Source organism: Hylaeus volcanicus, chromosome 3 (genome assembly GCF_026283585.1).
Source record: "Hylaeus volcanicus isolate JK05 chromosome 3, UHH_iyHylVolc1.0_haploid, whole genome shotgun sequence".
In the NCBI taxonomy this organism is placed as follows: Eukaryota; Metazoa; Arthropoda; class Insecta; order Hymenoptera; family Colletidae; genus Hylaeus; species Hylaeus volcanicus.
In genome coordinates, this window is record NC_071978.1 from 24843165 (window position 1) to 24858183 (window position 15019).

Below are 15019 nucleotides of genomic sequence, written 5' to 3' on the forward strand. Positions count from 1 at the left end.
CCCCTCCCCGCCCCCAGGGAACCTGGAAGGATATTGTTTCATAGACGCGTCGCGAGGACAGTCGAGCGATCTGCGGACTTTCTTGAAGCGTTCGTAACGCACGGGGTGAACGTCAAGGTAACGTGTCTTGTCGCTTGCCGACTTTACTACCTTTGACTAATCTCGGAACGAAATTTACAGTAGTAGTGACAAAATTCGAGTAGTAGAGTAGAATCGAACTCTTATTCATTGAAATATACTTCAAAATTGGCAGTCCATTGCGTTAGGAAATATTTACAAACTTGGCCCACACGCAAGAGTCGGAAAGATTGAAAATCAAGTGGCAGCTGTTAATATTTTGTAAAGTTATTTTGTTACTTCGCACCGATTTCATCGCCTCGCAGCATTTTTCACCATATAACAGGACATGAATTTCGACCGTTCGAAAATAAAAAGATTTTCCCGCGATTACTAAAAAAAAAAAACATTTGCAATTGTAGATTCGTATCGAGGATGAAACAGAAGTCCACATTCGGTAGAAAAATACCACCACAACGAACTCGCGCGGCGCGTAGGAAAAAAAGAGAGTATTCCAATCCAATTAATGTTCCATCCCGAAACGCGATCTGAATTGATATCAGCCCCATGCCCGCAGATGCGATCTTTGCCGCGGGCTCGTCACGTCCGTCGTCGAATTGCTAACTTCATTTTATTTCGGGAAAATCGAGAAGCGAACGGACGGGAACGGACGAATCAAATAGAGAGGGCGAGGAAAATGAAAACGATGAAGATTTTTATGGCCCGGCGAAAGGCTGATCGGGACGACGCGGGAGCCGCCATAACGGGGCACCGATTGCGCCCTAACGAGCCTCGTTGCGATCTAACTTCGAACCCCCGATGAACGCGTTAACGAGGAATCGGATACCGTATTCTAATTTTCGTACAATTATTTTTGATCGGTAAAATTTGTTCTGGTAACGATGGCATTTTGTGATACATCTATGGCATCTTTATCGGTAGATCGTGGTTGTTCGTGCGAAAAAGAAGAATCGAAGAATCGAGATACAGATGAAAGTATGTTTTATTTTCTAAACGATTCAAAATGTATTTTACGATTGATGTTTTACATATTTATCACGGTTTATCGACAAGGAACCTCGTTCGGTGGAAAAATGAATGACATTCGCAAGATTAACTCCCTTTGACATCGTGGAAAATCGCTTTTTTCACACTTTTTACGCTTTCCTCGCAACCTTTGACGCTTTGATTATCCAATTAGGACTTTAAACCCTCCTTCGAGTACAGAAAAGAAAAATTCAATTTTTCGATAGTTTGAAAGTGGGTTAACGCTTTAAGTAAATCAAGTAAAACGGTGTGTAATTTTGTTCCTCCACCTATCCTAATTTGAGAATGCTAGCGCACGCTTGGTTGCCTGTTGCCAGAAGAATTTTTTTCCCAACGACGCGACGGGCTATAATTTTAATCGGTTACTACGTCAATATTCCGCCGCGAAAAGGGAGAACGAATTTTCCAATTCAATTAATATTCCGTTCCGTCGCGCGATTTGAATTAAATTTACTTGGACGCTCGGTGATGCGGTCTTCGATCCCGAGTCGTCACGTTCGTCGTGAATCGCCTCTCGTTTCGCTGCTCCCCTATGGGGGATGGGGGATGAAAAATTAGAATTGTAAAGGCTCCCGGTGCCGCGATAAATCGCACGAGTGCAGGCATTGTCGCTCTCCTTAATGAGACGTTATCGCAAATATTACCATCCTGCTCGAAACACCCCAAGAGTGAAACTCTCTTCTTCGAGGCCACGATTAGAATTATTACGACAAGCAAATAGAATTCCATGGTTGACAAAAGCGAAAAAAGGGCCCTTGTTGTTTCTGTTGCAACTTCTTCAATTTTTAAATATTTTTCAAAAGTTTTCTAGTTTCATTTCTCGCCTCTGGTTTTTACCTCTTTAAAGAGAAAGTTCTCCAAAGAGAATAAAATTTGTTGAACGGAAACAATATTTGTATACTATCAAGGAGAGGACACGGTCATGTAACCTTAGATCTGGACCAAACTTTTTTTCGGTGACATTAGACGCCAAAAAAGTTTCGCGAAAAAGAAATTCAAAAAAGCAAAAATTGAATATTTTAATTTTGGCAATATTTTATCGATTCACACTAAAAATAGTTAACAAATTCCAGGAGAATTATTTCTCAAGTTATCGCCAAAATCCGCTTTTGGTACTGACAACATTTCTAAGCAAACTACCCCAGCACAATTTCTTAAAGTAAAAATAACACGAAGAAGAGTGTTTTGTGAGTAAACCACGTGATAAAATTGTTTGTTAGGCTATCTGAGGCCCATTCGCAAAAACAGTCGGACACGGCGAAACTTTTTCACGGTCTAGAATCACCAAAAAAAGTTTGGTCCAGATCTGAGATTACATGATCATCTCCTCCCCTTGAAAATAAATACAAAGGTAAGATAATCTTTGATTTCTCTTACCCAGCGACAAACGTGCCGTTCTACTTAACGAGTGAATATCGAGCGTCAACGAATGTTTCAGCGACGGCCGACGAATGGGATTCCATCGGGGCGTTGTTGGATCCGAGTAACGCGCTCGCGTCGTCACGTTTGCCACGAACTCTCCTCGACGGAGGCTGTTTGAAGCACGGATCGGTCATCCGTCGCTGGTTCACGACGTGTGAACTGTAAATTGTGGCGGCGTGGTCGCTCGAGTGCGCCATTCCGCTCGAGTTCCTAATGCAAACGTAATCTAACTAAGGTCAGCGCATGCTGCTTTGTAAGCTGCCGGTGGCACGGAATTAATGCCGCTCCCGCAATCCTCTACCGTTTCGAGATCCTGTTACGATCCCTCGCGCGAGTTTCGCTGACTTTTCTGCCGTACAACGGCGCTGGGGCTCCTTTTTCGCTGGGGGACAGAGTTAAATTAAATAACAGTTTCCGGGGAGGGAGGGGGGAGGGGGAAGGGGGGGGGGCCAAGTTTCGAGACGAGTAGGAAATCAGTGGTGGCGAGTAGTATTAAAACTTATCGATATGAGACAGAAACCTTCGCCCTTTTGAATTCGAAGCGCTGAGATTTGTGTCTAACAAGTCCACCGTCAGAATTGGCCAAACATACCTTTTGCATACATTTCTAAACTCACGCTTCCATCTTTTTAAGTATATTCCGCGGATGACCTTGACGAAAGGGCCAGATTTGCCCGCGGGGCTGGACCTTGCGCGCGCTTTCGCGTACAAAAGGGCGACCCATTATTCCGGGCGCTTTCCGTGGAATTTCAAACCCGAGGAACGAAATACTCCGAAAGAGAAAAATGTAGCTTTTACCACCGACTACTCAACAATGGTTTTGCAACAATAGCAACGGATTACAGAGGCATATCGCGAATCTGTACACCTCGGCGTTTATTTTCGTGTATTTTTCTTATCGATGAAGGTTAAAACAACAACACGCGGGGATAAACCCTTTGCCCAACGTCGTTTCGAACGGCTGAATTGTATGGAAATTCGCATTACATCACGCCTGGCTCCTCCGAAGCGTTTCGTCCCGCTTCCTTCTGCGCCACCGGCTCTCGTCCTCCCGCGCTGTACGATCCTCCTGGATAGAGGGTGCATAAACTGCCAGCGCCGTGGATATCCCGGCGAAGGCGTCCTCGTTTCACCTAAAGTTGCAGCGTATTAGGTTCGAATGTGCATGCCGACGGCGAGATTGAATCGGGGTAACGATATTTCGCTTTTCGATTTCGTTTATTCCGTGCGGCAGACTCCTCGCGGGATCGACTAGTACGTTATCGGCGAGTTGTGGTATCGCCGCTTCCTTTCCAGCCGGATTCCAAATCCAACCCACAGAAACGTAATAAACCAGGATATTCCATCGATTCCTCTTTTATTTATCGTGTTACTTCGGGGGCTACTCTTCGTTATTTTCTCTACAGCGAACGTATTGTTACCGAGACCCGCGCGTCTCGTCGCGTATCGATTATCGCGATAGCCAGACGGGAAGGGGATGATACGACGAGAACCGGCTCCGTTCCCGCTCTAAGAGTACTCCTCGGTCGTACGTACGTGCTCGCCGGAAATTTATTGTATTCATAGGCGTGATGTTTATCGAGGTGTCGCTCGTCTGAGACGGTAGAAAAGACACTGTCTAGGAATTACCTGTAGGGGATGTAACCATAAGCGACGCAAATATCGTGTTTATGGATGCGAGAGTTTGGTCGGGAAATAATTACAAATATTGGTCCGCTCTTGACCACCCTTGGTGCGCGTGATGGATGATCGTCTAACATACTTCGTCCTTCCATGGGAAGAAAGTAACGAGCGACAACGTGTTAAAGCTCTCTTCCATCTTCTTCGAAGTTCAAATTTACTTAACAGAGTGGCGTTTCTGTTCTCCAATTTCGTATAACTGCCCGCTCCTCGGAGAACTCGGAAGCTGTACAGGATGTCCCAGAATTAGTGAAAGAACCGGAAATGGGAGGTGGCCGAGACGATTCTGAACCGCAGTTTCCTTTGCAAAAATGTCGAATGGGGCTTCGTTTTTGAATTATTAAGGAAAAATTATGGACCAATTACAGCTCCCGAGTAGCGCGCGCTCAGCTGGCTACGTCGCGACCTGACGAATCGAAAATGAAGAATGATATTTTTTCACAGGGAGCTTCGTTTTCGTAAAAATAAATCGAAAGGTTTGGCTAACCACGTTTGACCATGACTGGCCAGTTCTACTGATTCTGGCATTGTCTAATGTACCGTACCTCTTCCATGCAAACTGCAATTTTTTAAATGATTACAACTAATCGAAATGGACACTAACATAACGGAAGGAACATAAGTTAGCAACATAAGTAGAAACGGTGAGTAATGGTCAGACACGCTGGTCAAGTCGTACACGTGCTCTAAGGAGATTCAAGACCAATTTTCTCAAGATTGAAAGCTCAAATTAAAAAACTCTGTTGCTCATTTTCGATTCATTTTTTCCTCGCAAAATCATATATATATATAAGAATGAAGCCTTGACTGATTACAATCAACGTCCAGACTGAACCCTTGAACCTAGAAAGCTGAAATTTTCCACAGAGGTTTCCTTTCCAACTTAACTGTATATATCAAGGGTTGTATCTTCGATATCTTCCATAAAATTTGAGGATATTGTTCGAAAAGAAGTCGTTCATCTTAAAATTCGAGTCGTAGCATTTCGAGTGGTCCATTCGACGTGAAATGTCGGGTCTCATTAAAACGTCGCGTTTCTGGAGCAGTGCGGTAAGACTCGTCTCGACTTTGTGGGTTCGCGTTTGCGGAGAAACGGGTCCGGGTTAGGTTGCCCTGTTACACACGGCACGGAATTACGGTAAGCTGCTCGGTGATGTTTATAACTGTTGCGGATTTAAGCTGGCGTTATACCCAGCGCCCCGAAGGGTCTCGAAATTTCACGAGATAAGCGTACCCTTTGACCGTATCGAGGCTCTACGCCGCGATGGCATTATCTGACTCAAAATATGCGTTGCCAGCGAATGGAAATGCGATTGCGCGGAATCCGTTTTAACGTCTTCATGCTCGTCCTTCGTTTAGGAGAGCCTTTCGGCGCTGAAAGGTTTACGCGCGGTTTATGGTAATACGTTTCAAGTCTGATGCGTCGACTATGAAACGTGCAATGTGATTCGTAACGCGTAGGACTCGCTCTTGTACCGGATGAGAGACACGAAAATGTGTTCTTGGTTCGTTCGTTTCTCTGCTTCTCATTATTATGTATCGAGTACCGTAAACTTATTCGATTCTCATGCATGAATTACGGAATCTATCACGTTTTTAATGACATTCCTCTGCATCACCGGACGAATACGTAATTTGTTTTATTTTACCAAATATCATCCAATTTTAACCATCTCTGGCTGACAGTCGATGCAGAAGGAGAAGCGGCACGCGGCGGAGAAACAGCCAACGAAATTACACAAAATAGTGCATTCTAGGTGTCCCCCGTTAGCCGAGAGTGAATTGCTTTTCCCTCGGGGCTTTGTTTGTTGTTTCCCCTCCTCCCCTCACCCGTTGCTCCACCACTCTTTCGGACGGCGGGCTCGCCGCGAGCCTCAAGCGTCGAATAGTTATAATTGTTATATTATGTCGACGTTGATTGCTCGGAATTGGTCGGTTAAAGTTTCCGCGTTACATCGTTCACGGCGCGATTGCCCGAGACAGACAATTAAAACTTCCATATTGTAGCCGAGCGGATTATTCCTGCCCAGGGAAGAATTATCTTCCTCGATCGGTCGAAAACTCCCCCGTTAATCCCTCGCGGACCATCCCCCCGCCAAAAAGTTACACCGGTGGAAAGTTAACGAGATATGAACTCCCAACGCAGAAATGACGTTCGCCTCGGTGCGCGTACGCTTCTTCGCGAGACTTTACTTTTCCTCCGGACTACGCTTCTCGATTTTACGCTCCCCTTCGATCTCCCCGCTCTCGACTTTGGGAGATCTCGCGCGTTCCGTTCGAAAGTTGAGGAAAACCTGCGTGAAAATGATTTTTTTTGTTTTATGAAAAGATAATAAAAATACGATTGCCATCTGTGCGAGGCAGTTTCAGAAACGGGGTCCTTTTAATTTTGGGGTTCCCTGGCCTCGATAGGTGAAAATCGAGAGTAACCAGAATCGTGTTTCTTGAACCATAAAACATTGAGAACCATATTTTGGACGAGATCTAAAAATGAGAATTTCTTGGTCGACAAATCGGCAAGCGAACCGCATCGGGAACCCCTTGAAATTTTCAGCTTTCGTAACTGTTTATTTTTTTACTTCAGAACCTTAAATGGGAATTCGATGAAATTTCTATCGAATGTCCGCATTCATAATAGGTACACATAAAAAAACTCAGTGACTCGCTACAAATATATAAGAGCCTCAAAAAAATTCGTAAGTGTTTTTGGGGTTTATGATCTTCGACTCGAATTTTGAGGATGATTAAGCCATCTGAGCGTTTTTTTTTGTTGCGCTTAATAACTTTTATTGGCCGTTAAAAAAGAGCTATCCAACGACGTATTGATTGAGTAAATCGGTTAAGAATTGAGGAAGTTAGGGACATTTAAAGTTGACCAGGCAATCTTGAGCCACGATTGGTCAATTTCCAGGGTCCCCAGGGTTCGAGAGTACCCATTGCGCAGGGGCGTTTAACATCACGTCCCTGAAACTCGTGTCAAAATCCTGACCACAACCACACACCTTCGACGCGGACGCATGAATTAATTCATCGATTAGTCCCTTGAATTTACGCCAACCTGTTTTCTGCTCTTTGAGTGTCGTAATGGCGGCAGTTATGGTACATTCGATCGATACGGTTTAATCATATGTAGCGAAAAGGTATATTAAATTGCGTCTCCGGTTGCCGTAATTTGCTTTGTCATTTCCTTGAATCATTTCTCTGCGAATTACATGGAATCATTAATTAATTCTAATTAATTTGCGTTGTACCGTTATTTCTATTGGAATTACGTGGGGTAATTAATTACCTCTAATAATGTGATCACAACTAGAGTATATTATTCTTTGTATCCTTGTACTCGTAATCGTGTGATACACGATCGAAACTGGAAAATTTAAGAAATCTACTTCGATAAAATTGAGATAATACGCATCGACATTACCTTTCGTTGCAAGCGTAAATCGCGTTCATGAAAACCTCCGTATCAAACTTTACTCAGCTCTTAAGATATTAATTCACCGTGAAAGCAGCCAGTGGGATCAACGTTCTCGATTCGTGCCGTTGTAAATAAAAAAGCGTTTAATCGTCTCGGAGGATTTCGTCGACATTATTATATTAATAATGTCCGGGAAAAGAACGAGGAAAAGAGAGCAAACCGTAAGAGGATAAAGCGAACTAACGGCCGCGGTGATCTAGAATCTCTTAACGTAAAATTTAGAACGGTCAAGACGGAGGAGTCTTCGTACCCGAGCCGCAGGTTAATTCAGGTATGACCGTACCGCAGCAGCTTGTGATTGAAAATTCTCTTTGAGAAATAATTTACGATCGCCTGGTATAAAGCGACGCTACGGCGTGACAGAAACCCCTGACAAGCCCATTTACGAAAGTAACGAGCTAATGGATCCAAATGCGATCCCCTGGGGAACACGGAGAAGCGCGTCGATGAATGATCGATAATTTACACACGATCGAAACTGAAGAACTCAAGAAATCCACTCGAATGAAATTGGGATAATGGCGTGCACACAACATTTAACCATGTTCAATTAATCGATATTGCGACTTTTTCTGAACAATGCGTTCAAGATTTTCTCGAACAGCCCAGTAGAATACACAATCGATCAACTGTCCCTCAAAGCTGCGTATATAACACGCCGCGTACCGTTGCATTTACGATTACCGATAATAATTACCAGTTAAATACCTAACATCGAAATGCCAACGTCGCTTGTCGAAATTCAAACATTACGGTCGAGCTTGACGCATCGTGACGCGTTACGCGTCAATGAGACAGGGAATTCGTTCGAATCCAAAAGCAGCAACTTATTTGTATTACTCTTATAGTATGCTTTTCATTGAAACTCTTGGGGATTTGAACCCTTGGAAGCCTGATTTTTCAAATTAAATTAAAGATAAATATCAATGTATGTATTATTTGAACAATTTTGACAACTGACGTTTATTTGTTTCACTTTTAAAAGCAAACGAATTGCAAGTGTCTAATTCGATTTAAAAGTCCGTTATGAAATTCGAAGCTTAGGGCATTTAAGGGTTAAAATCACCAAATCAATATTTTAAGACCATAACACGGTAACTAAATGGACATTGTTGGCGCTATTGGCCAACAACTGTCCAAAATGTTTCGTATATAATTAATTAATTAATTACTGCTGCGGCGTCATTAGGGTTGGTGTCACCCGGTGCGGTGGCTCGCGATGTCACCACCCACGCGTCTCTCTCCCCCAGTAAACTATACTCGATCCGTATGAATATTTATTGTAATAATGGTGGTCATAAATCGTAACTGCTGTATGCGCGTACAGTAGTACCTCGACTCGAATCGATAATACACCTCAGCTTTGCGAGTGACTTATATCTGACACGTTTGACATGTTTATACCAGCAATCTTTATTTAACCCTTTATTTACCGGCGGGACTTGTAAGTCCCGTCAATTTTCTCATGGTACTGTATTAATTTAAACGCTTTCAAACCTATTGTGACTTTCAACTATGAAGTTCGTTTGTAATTGTTGGATGGCAGCACAAGCTTTTTATCTTTTGGAAACTCGTGGAGACAACTCTATAAGATGATGTACGACCAAGATGGACGCCTAGATTTGAAAAACTTTTGAGAAATTCAGTAAATAAAGGGTTAAACGACCTTTCGCTGCTGGATTAACATTGCATTTCAATAATTCTGTTCTGTTTCTGTTTGCAGTGCCATCTTTAGCTGCTAAAGGTGTCCGTCGTCAGGTTCCAAGGAACATATGGACGTCAGCCTTAGGAAGAGAATGGTGAGTGAAACATTTCGTCGCTAAGAAAGTAATAATTACAGACTTAAATTAATGTTATGACCAAAGACTTAGCGATGAAATTTTGCACCCTATCATATTGGGGTGGGGTGGGGTGGGGTGGGGGGGAGGACTCCCTTATAATACAGATAATTTTATTTTCGCTTCGACGAGCTGGTTTTCCTTTTTTCAACTCATTCGTTCGTAATTATTCGCACCAACGTGATAGTGATTCTCTGCTCTATGTTTTCGAGTATGCAATTATCCATTTTTCTTTATGAATGAAAATGTTTTAAGGCTTTTGCGGGACATATAATTTGATTTTTTTTTTAATATTATTTTTTATTCAGAAATATAACACTATCCTTATACAATTTGACTTTGTTGGGATTTCAAAACCATTGTGCGCCCGGAGGCACGTGCCCCTACCTGCCCTCCTATCGCTACGCCTCTGGTTATTACCGAGTCTCGTGGCTAGTAAAAGACACCAACTGATTAGTAGAAATAAATCCTTAACGTGCCATCAACCACCTCGCGTGAATTCTGGGTATCGTGCAACGGCTTTTCACAAATACAAAACCTCCGGATTAAGTTGATGGTTGTTTGGTAAAAGGATTATCCACGAGCAGCCCTAGTTGGTAGCCTTTAGCGAGAACACGACGCGTCTAACGTCCCTGGCGCGATGCTTGTTCTATTTGAAGCGCAATCTACTAATGGAAACGGCGGAAAAAAAAAAACGTTAATTCCAACGTTACATTCGACCGTCCATAGAAAAAAGCGTGTTCGACGGAGACCGGTAGCTACTTCGCATAATTTCCGTTCGCGTTGCTGGTTTAAAGCTTCACGACCCTCGCTTGCGAGCCTTCCTTCGGAATTCACGCGAGAAATATCCTCTTTGGATTAATTGGCCCGACAGCTTTGATTAGGTTCGGTTCAAATCCTAAATTTAAAAAATCGAACGGGTAACAATACGATGAGGCGAGATAATTATACGAAGTTCCATTGTATTCTTTTCTAGGTCGAATAACGTTTTCACCCCTTCTCTAAATTTTTCCCCTCGTTCTAGAATCATCGAGCTACGTTCCCTCGGAGGAAATTGTTATATCGCACCATCACCATCGAAAGTTCGCCGATTTTACACTTAAATTCTCATTCCGGGCGCGTGGAAAACCTTCTCGCGATTAAATCGCGCCCTCGTCGCTTATTTCGACGTTGTTCATCGCCGCGGCTCGTGGAAAGGTATTCAATTAGAGTTCGAGAGAGTGCTAGGGATTTTCAGGTGAGACTTATTCGACTTGAAATACAATCGGCTAATGGAAGAGGAACGGGAAGATCGGGGGGAGGGGGAAGGGCTCGATGCCGCGGAAACGAAAATAGGATTGGAAGTGGGTCGAAAGGCGGCATTTTCTTCTTCCTCGTTTCTCCTCCTTCGACAAAGCCTCGGGTATATATACCCACTTACCGGCGTTGTGTTGTCGGGCCAAAAACGAATGGCTGGATTTTCGAAGATTCCGAAGGCGAACGAGTGTGCCCGTGGCTCGTTTAAAGCGTCCCCACCCACGCCCATGCCCTCCTCTATCGGGTGGATTAAATTCTACGTGGCTCGTAGAACTCCTTGCAATAAACTGGAATCGTTTCTTTTTTTTCGTCGAACGGTCAGCCACGATTATCGCACAGTTTCCTAACTGCGCGTACGGCGCTCGTTCCCTTTCTTTTAGTCGATGATTCGATCGAAGCAACCACGGTTGATCGGTCGGCGAAGAGGCGATCCGAATTCCTCGACGAGAACGAATCAAACGGAGTGAAAATGTAAACGGTTAACGGGGATGGATTTCGATGCCGGGAGATCTCGACAGATGATCGCGAATCGTTCCATTCGATTCGAATGGAATCAGGGTCCCCCTTTTTTTTCTTTTTATCGAAAGTATCGAACAGGGCAGTTATTGTGTCGATCTTTAGGAAATGTAATATAGACAGTTTGTTTTTGGAGTAGCGGATGGATAATTTCATCGTTGGGTCAAGAATGACCCAAGTATGTCTTAGATTCTAACGTGGAAGCTTGCGCCAGCGATCAAGGACTTGTTTTTGGAGTCGTTCGATTCGCACGCCCGTCGATACCTACGCGAGTGTGAATCGATCAACGTCCAATTAGTGGTTTTCCTCGATACGCGATCTCGTGTTTTACGGTGATGAAGGAGCTCGGGTAAACAACCGTAAAGGGAACCGCTTGCTTCGTGCGCAGACACGATAGGCAATCAGAAGGCCAAATTTAGGCTTGGATTTGGCTGCCTGGCTGCCGGAAGCTTAAACGAGGCTTACTGCCTCCTGCCGGCTTACCGGTTAGGAACGATCTCGACCTGGGGGTTCCGAGAATTTCGTCGCAGACGTTTCATCATTTCGATACTTCGAAACGAAGAGAATCGAATACCGAGAATCGTCAGCGTTCTATTTTGCCATAAACAATATAAAACAAAATACAAAATACAAACAATACAAAATAGACAGGGACCGTACATCTAGATACTGGACCGATCGGAGTACGTCGAATCGTCGTTAGGTTCCGAGGGAATGTGTTCGACCGCGGAGCGTCGCGACGTCACGCTGGAAACAATTCGATGGAATTACAACAGGGTTCGCTGAAGCGTTTCAAAACTTGCGTAGTTGCAAATAAACGGGAGGTTAGATTTCCTCGCGTAGCCGTCGTTCATTCGAGCGCCTCGTCATCCCTCGCATCTCTCATCGTTGCGCATTGTCGTCTATTGTATCGTGTAATCACTCTAATTATGCCCTCTGTGCACGGTGAATGGCGCGGATTCCTTTTGTAGATTAATTTCGAAGCCGCGAGCGTTGTAAGGCACGCGAATGCCACATGCGTGGATGGAAATTCCAGCGAATCGATTCAACGTCGACGGTGGTTGCGCTTCGCCTATGGGTGAAATTGTATTATCATGCCTAAATCTGCATATGCTTGCGGCCCCGAGAAGCTTTGTTTTTCGAGCATTAGGCTACTCGAATGATCGAAATCGCTCAGTTTTTCTTCGTTGGTAGTTTGCTTGTCTTGTTTGATTCTTGTTCGTATTAGAAGCATTCATACATCGTTATTCACCAATCATCACCAATGGTGATTACGTATAATTAACAATAATCACCAATAATCATGAATATTCTTTACCATTCATCGTTCTTTATCAATAATTACCAATAATCATTATTGAAATTCAATAACCATTCAGACACCAACAATCACCATCACTAATTGTCAATAATCCTTAGTACTCATTGATTAATTGATTAATTCATTAATGATTCAATATTCATTAATCAATTTAGATTCAATTTAGCACCAACTTAGTATCAATTTATGAAAGACGGTCTTTGGAAATCCTTTAAGCCATCATTTAGAATTGAACCGCAAAAATGTTTACACAGGCATTTTCCTCGAACATTCCATAAATCTTTCCTAATCTCTTCTTCCCTAATCTCAAAAATGTAGACACGCGAAAAGGCGAACGCAACAGTGAAAAGGTCGGTGATTTCCGTACTCGGAAGCGTCTGCCTGTTCCGTCTGCGGTCGTTATTTCGATCCCGCGGAGACGGTTAAATTCGATTCGGTAGACAGTTCCGAAATTGATTCACAACGTGCTAGGAGGCCTGCGCTAATGTATAAAATATCAGCCGGGAGCGATCTGTCGCGATGGCTGCGGACATATCCGTGTCACCTCCGTCGCCCTCTATAGGGTTCCGATGAAATCGCGGTCCCAAGCTGCTTGGGCGAGCAGAATTGCCGGTCGAATCGATTTATCGGTCGATCCTGCGCCGTTCCGTCCCCGAACAATCGTACAAGCAAATAATATGAACGGTTCGTACCAAATCTGCTTACATTAGCAGGCCCATTGTTGTCGGTAATTGCGATAGAAGCTGGTCCTCGCGGCACGGGCTGTAGTCAGACGATCACCTCGAGTACGTATACGTAATACCGGTTTATTGCGCGGCTGCCGAATGCATAATGCCGGTGTATAATCGGCGATGATGCACCCGTATACTAGTCACGTAAATCCGTCGGAATATATATCGCAACCGCTCGGCCAAAGTCTCAAAGCGTTCTCTAATGATTCATTAACGTCGTAATCCGGCTCACGAAACAACCGTTCGAATTTCGGCTATCGTTTCGTACTTTTCATACGTTCGAATAGTCCCGTTTTGTATTCCGCCCGGTGCATTATCAGCGATTGAACCGACAACGGATCGACGCTGCACCGCGAATCGAATTGGTTATTTCGTAAACGTCGGCGGCGGGAGATTTTGTGGGTAAAATTGGATGGACTCACCGTTGGAAATTTGGGTAATCGAGTAGTTCGCGAAAGGCTTGGTTTTTAAAATTAACCCTTTGCACTCGAGAGAGGTAACTCTCAGTCACCATTAGGTTTCACGCAGCAAATTTACAATACTTAATGTTTCTTTAGGTTTCATTTCTTTGGAGCTCGAAGTGTCGATAAAATGATTGTCGGCGAGGTAAAGGTGACCTTATTCTCAAATCTAGATAGCTTAGAATTCATGGCAATAGAATGCTAAGAAACATCTCGAGTTGCTGGCAGATACCAGAGAGAAATGTCTCGAGTGCAAAGGGTTAATATCGAACAATTTATTTGCTATTCTTCGGGATTCGTTCACTTTCGCGTTCACTTCCTCGAGATTAATGCTTAAAGAAGACTCTACCTCGAATCGATTTGACTGTCTAGTCTCTTTGAGGACAGCAGTCGCGCGTGTACACTGCTGCAGGCAGATTTCACAAGAATTCCGCGCAGAACGGGCGTGTATCTATATGACATAGAGGCTCGGAGAGAAAAAAAAAAAGGGCGGAGGGCGAGAGCCAGGCGCATCAGAGCACGGAAGGTTGAGCGCAAGAGAGTAAGAAAAATGTTTAAACGCTGGCTTGGAGGGAAACGAAATTCGTGTCAGCGCGCTGGAAACGTTAGGAGGCATTCGTCCTCTCGCAGAGAAATTTCGTTAAATGTTGGACGAGATGCAGGTGGAACGAACACGGACACGTTTCGCTGGAGCGCCCCGTGCGAAATGTAATTCATGATCGTGATTACTGAGCAGTCAGCAATCATGATTAACCCCATCGTGTCCACAGTATCGTTCTCTATCCGCGGTAGTTACGGATAATTTATACTGTTATCGCAACGGCTGTTTTCCTTGTAAAGCAAGGAAACTGTTTTCTTTTCTTTTTTTTTAAGCTTGACACATGACGTGACACATGTGTCCGGCGCGATTTTCCAGTGCGATTTTCCAGTGATGAGATAATCTTGACCGAGCTATTTATTTTGCAACTTTTACGCGTTCGCTGAAGCGAGGCAAATATGACCCAAATAAATTTTGTACAAATTATTAATTCCTCGGATTCAACATTTTATGGAGAACGGTAGCAAACAAGTCTTGTTGTTATATTTATAGTCTGACAGCTTTAGAATTGAATTGTCGAGTGTTGCGTGCGAGATAATAGGACGGTAAAATAATTACTCTTCTCTGTTCATAA

General features: G+C 43.8%; 1 protein-coding gene across 5 annotated transcripts in view; it reads left to right on the forward strand.

The window, feature by feature from the left end:
* Positions 1–15019, forward strand: part of LOC128874008 (band 7 protein AGAP004871-like) — a 249293-nt gene that overhangs the window by 46352 nt on the left and 187922 nt on the right. For 3 of the 5 annotated variants that reach the window (XM_054118206.1, XM_054118204.1, XM_054118203.1), the window contains one exon: positions 9408–9483. The gene's annotated coding sequence lies outside the window, so the exon portion shown is untranslated. Of the gene's footprint in view, positions 1–9407; positions 9484–15019 lie in introns of those variants that run through there. The other 2 variants (XM_054118209.1, XM_054118208.1) reach the window with 2 other exon arrangements.